The following is a 13,163-nucleotide window of genomic DNA, read 5'->3' on the forward strand; positions in this document are numbered from 1 at the left end:
TACATACCACTCCCAGAAAGCAGAGGATGGCTTTGTCTTCCCATTTGGGTGCAGTGAGAAGATTTAATTAAAGTAACTGGAAATCTCTGGGAACTTGTTCAAGTCTTTTGAACAACTGCTGTCCACGGGAAAGTGCTAAGGAAGGGGACAGTGGCAACCTCAGACAGCTAGTATTTGGTTGTTTTCTGTATATCTGTGCAGCTCAGGATACCAAACAAAAATGACTGACCCTTCCACGTGGTGGCCCCTCCACCCATAGTGCACACCCTTCACACCTGTCCTACCTGTGACTGTGGTCACCTACCTCTGTCTCCAAGCATCCAGGCCTGGTGCTCTCTAAGCACCTGTCTGGTGGAATGATTGAGGGTGCCCACCATGCTTTTGGGGCTTCCCAGGTGGCTCAGTGGTAAAGAATTCACCTGCCAATGCAAGAGACACAGAAGATGTGGGTTCAATCCCTGGGTCAGGAAGATCTCCTGGAGGAGGAAATAGTAACCCACTCCAGTATTCCTGCCTGGGAAATCCCATGGACAGAGGAGCCTGGTTGGCTACAGTCCATAGTGTTGCAAAGAGTCGGACATGACTGAACAACTGAACACACACACCATGTTGTTGAGCAGTATGAAACCAGTGCCTTATCTGTATAATCACTTTGATTTATACAGTATGCCATGTTCTAATGAGAAGGGTTGGGGGAGGCTAGCTAAGAACAATAACCCTCCCATACATTTGTTTAGTACTTTATACTACTGACAAAGCTCTTTCACCTAGAACATCTTGTTTTAGTTTTAATCCTCATCACTGCACTTCCTATTTACAAAAAAGGGCAGGTATTTTTTCCATCATCATAATACAGAACAGATTGTAAGATCAAAACAAGTGAATGATTCACCTCATGTTACAAAAGTAGAAGGACCTATGTCTCCTTGTCTCCAGATATTTCTTTAATGATGCTTTAATGAAAAATATTATGAAAATACATAAATTTGTAGGTCAATTTATACTTCAGAAATCCATATGTTTGTAACATTTATTTTTTAAAACCTTCCAATTGTCTATATGACTAAATGATATTTAAAATGAAACTTCAAATATATCTAGTAGCTTTGTCTAGTTTTATCTGTTGGAAAATGTCAGCCATCCGTGATGAGGTTTCATAAAATAGTTGATAATTGTATACATATTATATTACTATGATGTCTGTGTGTACCATTTTTCTAAATATTCACTATTAAGTTGATACTTTTTAAAACTTTTTTAAAAGGCAGCATTAAAAGAAAAATTTCTAGCAAGAGAACCAAGGTTGACACTCTCTTACATCACAACCCAGTTGTCTCTATGTAAAGATTTATGCACATACAGGAAGAATCTATTTGATAATTTCACTGTATCTGATCAGGATCAAAAGCTAGGCAGGGTTTGCATGGTGCCTGGCACATGAGGCAATTATTGAACGGTGGGAAGAAAGAAAGAGAGAAAGAAGGAAAAAAGAAAGAAAGTTCTTCTCTTTGAAGAAATGAGATGGGCTGCAGTTCAGCTCAGTTGCTCAGTCATGTCCAACTCTTTGCGACCCATTGACTGCAGCACACCAGACTTCCGTGTCTTTCACCATCTCTCAGAGCTTGCTCAAACTCATGTCCGTCGAGTTGCTGATGCCATCCAATCATCTCATCCTCTGTCATCCCCTTCTCCTCCTGTTCTTTCCGAGCATCAGGGTCTTTTCCAATGAGTCAGCTCTTCACATCAGGTGGCCAAAGTATTGGAGTTTCAGCTTCAGCATCAGTCCTTCCAATGAATATTAGGATTGATTTCCTTTAGGATTGACTGGCTTGATCTCCTTGAAGTCCAAGTGTCCAACGGACTCTTAGAGTCTTCTTCAACACCAGTTCGAAAGCATCAAATCTTTAGCACTCAGCCTTCTTCATGGTCCAACTCTCACATCCATACATGACTATTGGAAAAATCATAGCTTTGACTAGACAGACTTTTGTCAGCAAAGTAATGTCTCTGCTTTTTAATATGCTATCTAGGTTGGTGATAGCTTTTCTTCCAAGGAGCAAGTGTCTTTTAATTTCATGGCTGCAGTCACCATCTACAGTAATTTTGGAGCCCAAGAAATTAAAGTCTCTCACTGTTTCCATTGTTTCCTCATCTATTTGCCATGAAGTGATGGGACTGGATGCCATGATCTTAGTTTTTTGAATGTTGACTTTTAAGCCAGCTTTTTCACTCTCCTCTTTCACTTTCATCAAGAGGCTCTTCAGTTCCTCTTCACTTTCTGCCATAAGGGTGGTATCATATGCATATCTGAGGTTATTGACATTTCTCCCGGCAATCTTGATTCCAGCTTGTGCTTCATCCAGCCCAACATTTCACATGATGTACTCTGCCTATAAGTTAAATAAGCAGGGTGACAATATACAGCCTTGACGTACTCCTTTCCCAATTTGGAACCAGTCCGTTGTTCCATGATCAGTTCTAACTGTTGCTTCTTGACCTGCAAACAGATTTCTCAGGAGGCAGGTAACGTGGTATGGTATTTCCATTTCTTCAATAATTTTCCACAGTTTTGTAATCCACACAAAGGCTTTACTGTAGTCAATGAAGCAGAAGTAGATGTTTTTCTGGAATTCTCTTGCTTTTTCTATGATCCAACAATGTTGGCAATTTGATCTCTGGTTCCTCTGCCTTTTCTAAATCCAGCTTGAACATCTGGAAGTTCCCGGTTCACGTGCTGTTGAAGCCTGGCTTGGAGAATTTTGAGCATTACTTTGCTAGCATGTGAGATAAGGGCAATTGTGCAGTAGTTTGAACATTCTTTGGCATTGCCCTTCTCAGTCCTGTGGCCACTGCTGAGTTTTCCAAATATGCTGATATATTGAGTGCAGCACTTTAAGAGCATTATCTTTTAGGATTTGAAGTATTTCAGCTGGAATTCCATCACTTCTACTATCTCTGTTCATAGTGGTGCTACCTAAGGCCCACTTGACTTCGCAATCCAGGATGTTTGGCTCTAGGAGAGTGATCACACCATCGTGGTTATCTGGGTCATACACCCAAATCCTCCTTATGAGATTGGTATGGCCACAAAACCCTCTAGAGTTGATTGCCACTCAAAATAAGATTTTGGAACTGATAGGAGCTCATCATCTGCTGTCCCGTTCTGTTGGCTGGTTACTGTGCCCCAATGCGGCTGCAGGCATGTTCGGGTATCTGAACTGATCATCAGCTGACCTGAATTCACATTCCCATACACAAACATTATAAGCAAATGCTTTCTGGGCTAAAAATAATGTAGACATAAAAGTCTGTTTAAACGAATTGTCCTTTTTTTAGGAGCTAAGAAAGGGTGGGAGGGGAGCAGCTGACATACTGTGAGACAAGGAGCAAAGCGGACAGCTCTCTTTGATCCTCTGGGAATTTCCAAGTTGAAAACACTGTGGGGAGATGATTCCTTCCCTTGGGATACAGGCTGCATCTGACCTTCCCCTATGAGTGTAAGTTTTGAACATTTTTTTCCTCTGTCCCTCTTCCCCTGTAAATGACTTAGTCATTTAGTACATAAAATAAAAGTGTGGCTGAACAGATGGGGGAGAGAGCATGGTGTCCCAGCCTGAAGTCAAACAAGGAATGTTAATATTTAAAGTAATGTTAGGAGTTGGCCATTAGGTCTGTGCCTCCATCACATGTTCATTGCTTCCTTCCCTCACTCACGGTCAGACGTGTAGGTACAAATAGGAATAAGAAATTGTTTGTTCCTACTGTCAGGGAGCTCTAGTCAAGGAGGCTGGAAGGAGATAGAGACAAGACACATACAGCTCTAAGGAGTTTGCACTTGACCTCACAGGTCAGTGTTTTTGAACTTGGATATGCAAAACTGTATGGACAGAAATTAAAGGAAAGAATGATTAAATATTCTTAGTATTGTCAACTCATTTTTTTATATTTATTTATTTGATTATGTCAGGTCTTAGTTGCTGCATGCAAGTTCTTATTTGCAGCACATGGGATCCAGTTCCCCAACCAGAAATCATGACCCCCACACAGGGAGCACAGAGCCCTAGCCACTGGACCATCAGGAAAGTCCTGACAACTTATGTTAATTACAACATTATTTAAATCTATAGATTTATCTTTAAATCTATAAACTAGCTATAACTTCTCAATGTCTATAACCTTTATGCAATAATAAAACCAAAACAAATTTACAAAGGGAAAGCCAATACAAGGCCTATTAATAAAATTTGCTCCTAATCTTCCCAGTCATGTCCCTTAAAGCGAAATTGAGTATTTTTTCTTCTGGTGGCACTATTAGCCAAATGACCCAAGGTCACATTGTCAATATTGGGATAAAACCATTTTAAGAGTTCTCATCACAAGGAGAATTCTTTTTTTTTTTTAATAAAGGATTATTTTTAAATGTCCGAGAAACCCCATTAGCTGCAAGAGTACATTACTGAAGGCCATAGTCTGAAGTTTGAGGAAATGCTACATAAGTGTTTGGGGCCCATTGCTGACAGATTTTGAGCAGGAAGTGACATGATCAGTTTCCATGTGAGAGCAATTACTCCAGGAAGCAGTGATCGATGATTGGTGGAGAGAGACACCTGGAGTGAGGGGGAAACTCACTCCTATGATCGTTTAGGTGGGGATGATGAACAAAGACAGGATAAGTGAGGAGGTATAAGAGAGTAGACCAGAAATGTCTGTAAAAGGCAGGGTCTGCGGAACACAGGGGCTGATTAAATGTAGAATGTGAAGGAGAAAGGGCATTCCCAGTTTAGGTGATGCTGTTAAACCCATTGGGAAATAAAAAAAGGGAAGTTTAGTTTCAGTCATAGCCACTTTAGGGAGGCTGTGCACTGTTGGGGTGCAAACAGTCAAATACAGTGGGTTAGAACTGAAGAGAAAAAGCTTCTGAATGAGGCCAGAATGCTAGGATGGCCAAATGGTCACAGCCTACAAACTGTAACTTTGACATCCAGGAAAGTCTCAGTGCCCACTTCCCCCACTCCCAAATAAAACGTTTCTCCTGCCTCCTAGTTACTACCCATTGTCTCAACCACAAGGATAGCTCCAATAATTCAACTTAATATTCTGATACTATTTAAAGCACAAAATCTGCAGAGCCTGACACTCCATGATTGAGGACCTGAATCCAGGAATGCTATGGTGGATAGTAGCAATCATTCAGACCATGGCTCCACATTTTTCTCCACCACTTACTAGTTATAAAATCTCAATAATTCCTCTCTCATTTTTCTGTTTGTAAAACAGAGTTATAAAACCACATATCAAAACTATTTAGGAGCATTAAATGAAGTAATGCACGTCCGCATCAGTGAAGTGTTATTGTTCTCCTAATGAATTGGCTAAGCCCATGGACAAAGTCAGATTTCCTGGGTTCAAATGTCTCTACCGAGTTCTAACACTATGACCTTGGGTCAGTAAACTAACCGCTCTGTGACTGAGAGAGCTAATGACTTTCTCTAGTGCACAGAATTATTTTGAGTCAATGTACAGAATTATTGGGATAACTCTTTGAGTCAATGTACACAAAAATTTGAGAACCAGGTGTTTTGCAGAGTTTGTCCCGCCTATGTGTAAGCTGTTATCATTGAAGTTAGTCTCTTCCAACAATTAAGTCTGAGATTCTTTCTTGGTCATCATCTTGATGGAAGAGGAGAGATAAATGATGTAACACTGGGCACCTGAACCACTGAGCGTGAGTCCCATAGGAAGAAGACGAAAAAGAAGATTCAGAGCCCAAAAGGCATTCTTTGCCTATTTCTCAACTTTGTCCAAGACAAGCCAGGATCAGCAGAGCCCTGGGGAGGAAGACATAAAGAGGACTGAAGCCGAAAGCCAGGTAACAACATGGAAAGACTGTCATCAGACATTGGCCAAGGAGGCAGCCACCAGGTGAAGTACTATGAGTTCTTAGGAGTTAGGCCAACACTCGCTGTTTGCAATGATGTTGATTTTTCACTTATCAGTGGGTAAATGCCACAATTATGCTGGATTTTGCCCCAAACTGGAAAGAGAAGGAGAAAAAAAACAAAAAAATAAACCTCAGACCAACTTGCATTTCCTGAGGGCTATGCAGGAAGTTAGAGGCTAGAAGTTAGAAGCCTGTTCGGAGCAGGGGCAGTGAGCAAACACAGATTTTTCTGATACATTCAGCATTAGGATGTCAAGTTCCTGACCCTAATCAACCAAGGTCATGAACAAACTAGTCCTTTAAACATTTTATGAAAGAAACTGCTGTGCATTTTTCTCCCTGGACTCTCTCCCTTGGAATACAAATGAAGCCTGGCCCTCCCAAGCTCATACTCCAGGCCAGTTTAGCACAGAGCTGACTTCTTGGTGATCTGCTGCCTCCATCAGGATCAGGGTAGAATCTGTTTTAATACATTACAATTTGTTCAGTCCTGAGAGGATGCAATGCCTTCTGGACTAACGTTGAACAGAGGGATCGATTGGAGATGAACGTGTTATTCGGGTACACGTTTTAATAACTTAAACTTTTATCAAAATAAAGATGCAAATGAAAAATAGGAAAAGAGCTCTCCATTTGCGGTGAGGTAGCTATTAGATCCACTCCCAGGTCTGCCACGTTCACTGTGTGATTGGGTAAAGTCTCTGAACCCCTGAGGTCACTGGTCTCCTTTGTAAAGTTCTGACAGGACCATCTACCCCATAGGCTGGTTATAACCCCATCATGATCTGTTCCTGACTCCTGCGTCAGTTCTAGCCACTTCCTGCTGCCACAGTCCTCTCTAGTCATACCAGTCTCCTCAGGGCTCCTCCTTCCTCTGGCTCTTACTCAAATTGAGTAAGAAACTAAAAGAATATGCCTAAAAAAATCCTCCATCCCCTCCCCATTTCTCAGGCTGACAGCAATTCATCCTATACATACATGCTGAATGCTTCCCTGTCAATAGGGCATGCCCATCAATGCCATTCCTCCAGGAAGTCTTCTTTGTCACCATCTCCCCCAGTTAACATATAGATTCTCTGTCCTCCTATGAGCCCAGAGGGCTTGTGCATATCCCATCAGAGCACTTACAACAAACCATCCTATTGATTTGCCAGATCATCCCCCTGGACTGTGAGCTCTTTGTAAGCAGAGATCATGTCTTTCTAAAGCCTCGGCATCTCCATGGCTTAGTGCAAGGCCAGACATATGAGGTATCCAGTGTCTGTTTGCAAAGTGAACCCTAACCCTAACTGGTAAATGTTGTTCTTTTGCTATTTGTCTGGTCCTCCAATGACAAGTATTGCAGGAGAAGTTGGCAGTATTGGTACCTGCTCCAGAATATTTCTCTAAGTTGCTGTGCCTAACATCTGCTGTTATCTTCATGGCCAGATCACCCCACTTTAGCCCAGACTTCACCTTTCTGTTGAGGTGGATACTGCTGACTTTCATGTTAAACACCATCTGCTCCACACCTAGACACTTCAGCCAGGATCCCAAACAAGGCTGCTGTCTGGCTTCCTCCTGCCCTGGTCATCCAGCAGCCTCTCAGTCCTCTTTCTGCCGAATCCCATTCTGTGGGCTACATAAGATTCACTCTGACTTGCTTTCTTTTTGAAATCATGCAACCAAGCCACAATCTTCTTGATCTTTAGTAAAGAAACATCTAACCCAAGCATCCTCCTTCCCTCCCTTCCCTCTCACACAGGTCAGATTCCCTAAGAAAATATTGGAAGGGGAGATTGATTTTACATCCTTTCTTCTCCTAGAACTTGCTGAGCATCATGGTTTCTTTCCTACTCTGCCATAGCCCCTGCCGCTCCCCCACTGATCACCATCAGGAGCTCCCGGGCAGCCCCTTCAGTGGGTACCTCTCCCTTCTGGTGAGTTCAGAAAAGAGGTTGATGGGCTGAGCACACTTCAATCAAGTGCCTGAAACATTTATTGTGTCACCACAGAGGAGCAGAGGGGTATCGGTCTTGTCTGAACAACTGGGGTAATAAACCAACAACACATTCTGCTTTACAAAACTTAAATCCATATATTGTTTATGAGTTTTCCCATGGCATAAGAGAGAAATATCCAAAATGACAGACTCATCTCATGGGGTTTCCATCATGGACACAAGCCTATTCCCAAAGAAACTGTCATGTCTCCAAATGCCTTTTTCTCCCTACTCCACAGAGCAGTGACATCTAGCTTTGAATCTAGTTTATTACCCGAAAGATCTGGTCTTGACCCAGAAGTCATCACCTTTTCCATGGTTCCTTTCCCTAAGTCTGAGTCATTCCGCCTAAGGAAACTCAGTGGAGCTTTATCCAGAAACTAGCAATGGGGAACCCCAGATTCCTCAGGGAACTCTGGTCCCTGGAATGGAAGAGTGATTACGAGCTCTGGAGCCAGGTGACCAGGCCTTGCACGTGGCTCCAATTTTCCCAGTTGTGTGATCCTCATTACATATCTTACACTATCTGGACCTCAGACCTTCTTATCTGTGTTACGGTGATAATAATAATGAGGCTTTCCAAGTAGTGGGGTTTTAAAGAGTTAAACCCACAGAGAAAAAGCTTAGCAAAGAAGAAGTGCTCAGTAAATTTTAGTTATAGCTCTATATGGTTTCCCACCAGAGTCGACAAGTCTGTTACTTTTTCTGTTTATCTAGCAAGTAATTGTTGATGAAGACATGTACACGTTTGCAGACAGCTTCTGAGGACAAATATGAATTCCCATAGATCATACAATCTGGGAATCTTTCTGAATGACTCATGAGGAAGTAGAGTCCGCACAGAAAGCTAACTCCTTATGAACCTTCAACTTACAGATTTCCATTAGTTGCAAATGGAACTTTTCCTACTGTCTGCATTTTGGCTAAAGCCCCTAAGGTGAAAGCAATAAGTAACAAGCGTTGCCCTCCTCAATCCTCCAGAGACCTACTTGATAACAAAACTCACTACAAGGTAGCCAAACTGATCTTTTACCTCCAGACTACGGAAAAAGAGACTAATCCATGCTGCTAGAAGTCTAGGGTGACTAGAAAGGAAGATGAGAGGTGCTTTGGGGTTCTAATAACAGCCTACTTCTTGATCTGGGACTTGAGACTTGGAATTCCCAAATAGAGTTTGTGTAAGGGAATTCCTAAGAATAGAGGTCACTTGGCTCTTCCCCTTTCATTATGGGAGAGCCTTACATTGTCCTTGAAGGCTTGAGGACATAGCTAACAGAGACCACAGCCTGCCACATGCACAGATCATTTCTGAAGGCAGGAGCCAGCCAGAAGCTGCCCCCAGAAGTCAGGCGAAGACAGAGGTAGTGGAGGAGGCAACCTGCCTGTTCTCAGGATGGTGAACCATGAATGGATGAGTCCTCATGGGTCTAGTGGACACTATGGAATGTATATTAAAATATCTTGAAAGGATGCACTCTCTCTAGAGTGGCCTGCCAGAGCAAGGGGACTCTAGCAGTACCAGGCTGGAGATGCAACCACTGTGACAGGAGTTGGGGTGGAAAGTGCATCACAAGACATCAGTTGAAGAGTGTGTCAACCATACAGGAACCAGTACAGCACAAAAGTCCCAGAGTGGATGACCCACAAGTGCCCATGATAAAAGAGAGTAATAAGTACACAACACCTTGGCAATTCCAGGCAAGGGAGAATCACAAAGAGGTCAAAGTACATGAAAAGACTCTTTGCCCTCTTGCTCCTTTACTCCTACTCCCCAGCCCTGGAGAAACCAAAGGTAGCAATGCAAATTGAGCAGGGGGAGTTAGTCAGAAAGAATAATGAGCAAACAGACCCTTAGATCAGACTCTCCTTCCCAAACCATAGGACCCCCCGGCCAAGGGTCAGGCTTAGGCTTTGGGAAATGGGAGAAATTTTGAATTGGATCTGAGATCAAAGTTTTGAGTTAGAGTCTATTGGGTGTTTTAACACTTGAAGTAATACTTGTCAAAAGAAGGCTTATTTTGTCTTCTTGACTAAACTACAGAAGGGGACAGGGAAAGGAAATTGAGCAGTGTGTTTTCAAGGTGGTCACAGTGGGGAAAATCCAGCAGTTTCCTGTGTATAACTACTGAGTTCAATACAACCCCAACACATGGAATAAAAAAAATACATATGCCAAAGCAAAATCTCATCAGCCTTGCCCTCTACCAACAGAGGGTTCTGAGCTGTTGCTTGTGTGAAAGTCGCCCATCATGTCCAACTCTTTGCGACCCCATAGACTATACAGTCTATGGAATTCTCCAGGCCAGAATACTGGAGTGGGTAGCCTTTCCCTTCTCCAGGGGATCTTCCCAACCCAGGGATTGAACCCAGGCCTCCCACATTGCAGGCGGATTCTTTACCAGCTGAGCCACTAGGGAAGCTCGTTGCTTGTGTGGGCCTGACATAAACTGGTCCTCAGCAAAGATGATCATAAGGGACCCTGCCCATTCCTTTCTCTTACTCCTTTTGCCCCCAGCCTGCTGGGCAGAGGAGAGCATACCCATCAATCACCCCTTGGGTCCACAAAGACCTACCCTAAGGATGGAGGTCACTGCTTTTGATGACGTCATTACATTTGATGTCAAATTCTTCTCTCAATCTCTCTCCAGGGAGAGAGAAGGGGCATTTTTACTCTTCTAGCCACAGAGACAGTGAATATTTCATGTTGGTGGAGAAGGAAACATATGATTTGTTCAGGAAGGAAAGGAATTTAAGGACTTTTCCCAAGAAATAAAAAATTTTCTCTGAAAGAAGCAAATTTAGAGATTCAAGTGACTCCAAAGGGGTCTCAAGAATGGAGTGGAATGATCCTACCTTTCTCAAAATGATACAAATGAAACAAAACAAACAACATCAAAAAAACCATACCATGCCAGTAATTTCAAGAAGTCTTCAAATGGTAGTTGGACAACCACTTCTTCCCTCTCTCCTCTTTTTTCCTCTCTCTTCTCTTGATTCCAGGACAAACACACGTCTTTTGTAATCATTGCTTCCACCTTGTTACTCAGTATACCGTTTTCTCTCCCTTTTTTAATATTTATTTACTTATTTATTTGTTTGACTGAGCTGGGTCTTAGCTGCAGCATGTGGAATCTTCAGGCTTCATGGTGGCATGCCAGATCTTTAGTTGGCGTGTGAACTCTTAATTGAGATCTAGTTCCATGATGAGGAATCACACCTGGACCCACTGCATTGGGAATGTGGAGTCTTAACCACTGGACCGCCATGGTACTTGTCCACCATTCTCTGAAAGCAAGCCCCTGGGTCAGCCTTTCCTTTCCCAAAGATTCAGGGAAGCACATGTAACTTCCACGTGGAAACCAGGAGTCAGGGGGAAAGTGCTGGTTGTTTTCTTTCCGTTTTCCACTCTCCTGAAGGCTTACATTCGGTAGACATTCTGATTTTCTTGAAGTAACAAGAGGAAGCCCAGCTGGCATAGCAATATCTAAATAAAAAATGCTGCTGATCTGCTAGTATTAACTAGTCTAAAAATACCATGGAGCATGTGGTTTTCATTACAGCAACAAAACAACTATAGTATGACAAGCAGCCTGCCTTCCAAAACTACCCTCATTTACATGATCTTATGTTACTTGTGGAGCTGGACTCTTGGGCTTAAAGAAAAACAAGAGTTCCACAGCAAGAGGTGAAATGAAGATTTAGGCACTCAGCCAAAAAGTTCAAGCCACACATAAATGATTACAGCTTATGGTCACGTGGCCATTCTCTGCTCAGCACTCTCATCACACGTCATTTATTCCATTCATTGGAACTTCTCACACATGGCTCTTATCACAAGTAATCGTGTACTAGATCAGGGCAGAGCCTGTTTGATGAGCAAAACCACATCCCACGTAGCCTCTGTCACGTAATCTTCAGCATGGATGGAGCTCATGGCAGCAACACTAGGTAGTTATGTGTGGAAGAACAGAGACTCTGGAGTCCCAGAGCTGAGTTTCAAGCCTAGACTGCCACTTTCAAGCTATTTACCCTAGGGAAAGTCTTTCACTTCTCCAAGTCTCAGTTTGCTAATCTATAAAAAGGGTATTCAGTTCAGTTCAGTCGTTCAGTTGTGTCCGACTCTTTGCAACCCCATGGACTGCAGCACGCCAGGCCTCCCTGTCCATCACCATCTCCCACAGTTTACTCATACTCATGTCCATTGAATCAGTGATGCCATCCAACCATCTCATCCTCTGTTATCCCCTTCTCCTCCCGCCCTCAATCTTTCCCAGCATCAGGGTCTTTTCAAATGAGTCAGTTTTTCCCATCAGGTGGCCAAAGTATTGGAGTTTCAGCTTCAGCATCAGTCCTTCCAATGAATATTCAGGACTGATCTCCTTTAGGATGGACTGGTTGGATCTCCTTGCAGTCCAAGGGACTCTCAAGAGTCTTCTCCAACACCACAGTTCAAAAGCATCAATTCTTCGGCACTCAGCTTTCCTTATGGTCCAACTCTCACATCCATACATGACTACTGAAAAACCATAGCCTTGACTAGATGGACCTTTGTTGGCAAAATCATGTCTCTGCTTTTTAATATGCTGTCTAGGTTGGTCATAACTTTTCTTCCAAGGAGTAAGCGTCTTTTAATTTCATGCCTGCAATCACCATCTGCAGTGATTTTGGAGCCCAGAAAAATAAAGTCTGACACTGTTTCCCCGTCTATTTCCCATGAAGTGATGGGACCGGATGCCATGATCTTAGTTTTCTGAATGTTGAGCTTTAAGCCAACTTTTTTATTCTCCTCTTTCACTTTCATCAAGAGGCTCTTTAGTTCTTCTCCACTTTCTGCCATAAGAAAGTGTCATCTGCATATCTGAGGTTATTGATATTTCTCCCAGCAATCTTGATTTCAGCTTGTGCTTCTTCCAGCCCAGCGTTTCTCATGATGTACTCTGCATATAAGTTAAATAAGCACGGTGACAATATACAACCTTGATGTACTCCTTTTCCTATTTGGAACCAGTCTGTTGTTCCATGTCCATGTTGCTTTCTGACCTGCATACAGGTTTCTCAAGAGGCAGGTCAGGTGGTCTGGTATTCCCATCTCTTTCAGAATTTTCCAGTTTGTGGTGATCCACACAGTCAAAGACTTTGACATAGTCAATAAAGCAGAAATAGATGTTTTTCTGGAACTCTCTTGCTTTTTTATGATCCAGCAGATGTTGGCAATTTGATCTCTGGTTCCTTTGCCTTTTC

The 13,163-nt window shown here is 42.7% G+C and overlaps 1 protein-coding gene and 2 long non-coding RNA genes across 5 annotated transcripts in view; 2 read left to right on the plus strand and 1 right to left on the minus strand.

The window, feature by feature from the left end:
- LOC145545399 (uncharacterized) overlaps positions 1-13,163 on the minus strand; it is a 234,556-nt gene that overhangs the window by 135,206 nt on the left and 86,187 nt on the right. The gene's annotated exons all lie outside the window — the stretch shown is intronic.
- The window catches only part of LOC145545401 (uncharacterized), a 95,583-nt gene that overhangs the window by 41,720 nt on the left and 40,700 nt on the right, over positions 1-13,163 (plus strand). The gene's annotated exons all lie outside the window — the stretch shown is intronic.
- Positions 638-6,540, plus strand: LOC145545410 (uncharacterized). The gene is made up of 2 exons (XR_014082058.1): positions 638-4,337; positions 5,513-6,540. It is a non-coding gene; the product is annotated as an uncharacterized LOC145545410 (long non-coding RNA).

Source organism: Giraffa tippelskirchi, chromosome 4 (genome assembly GCF_054371585.1).
Source record: "Giraffa tippelskirchi isolate mGirTip1 chromosome 4, T2T-mGirTip1v1.2.pri, whole genome shotgun sequence".
Taxonomy (NCBI): Eukaryota; Metazoa; Chordata; class Mammalia; order Artiodactyla; family Giraffidae; genus Giraffa; species Giraffa tippelskirchi.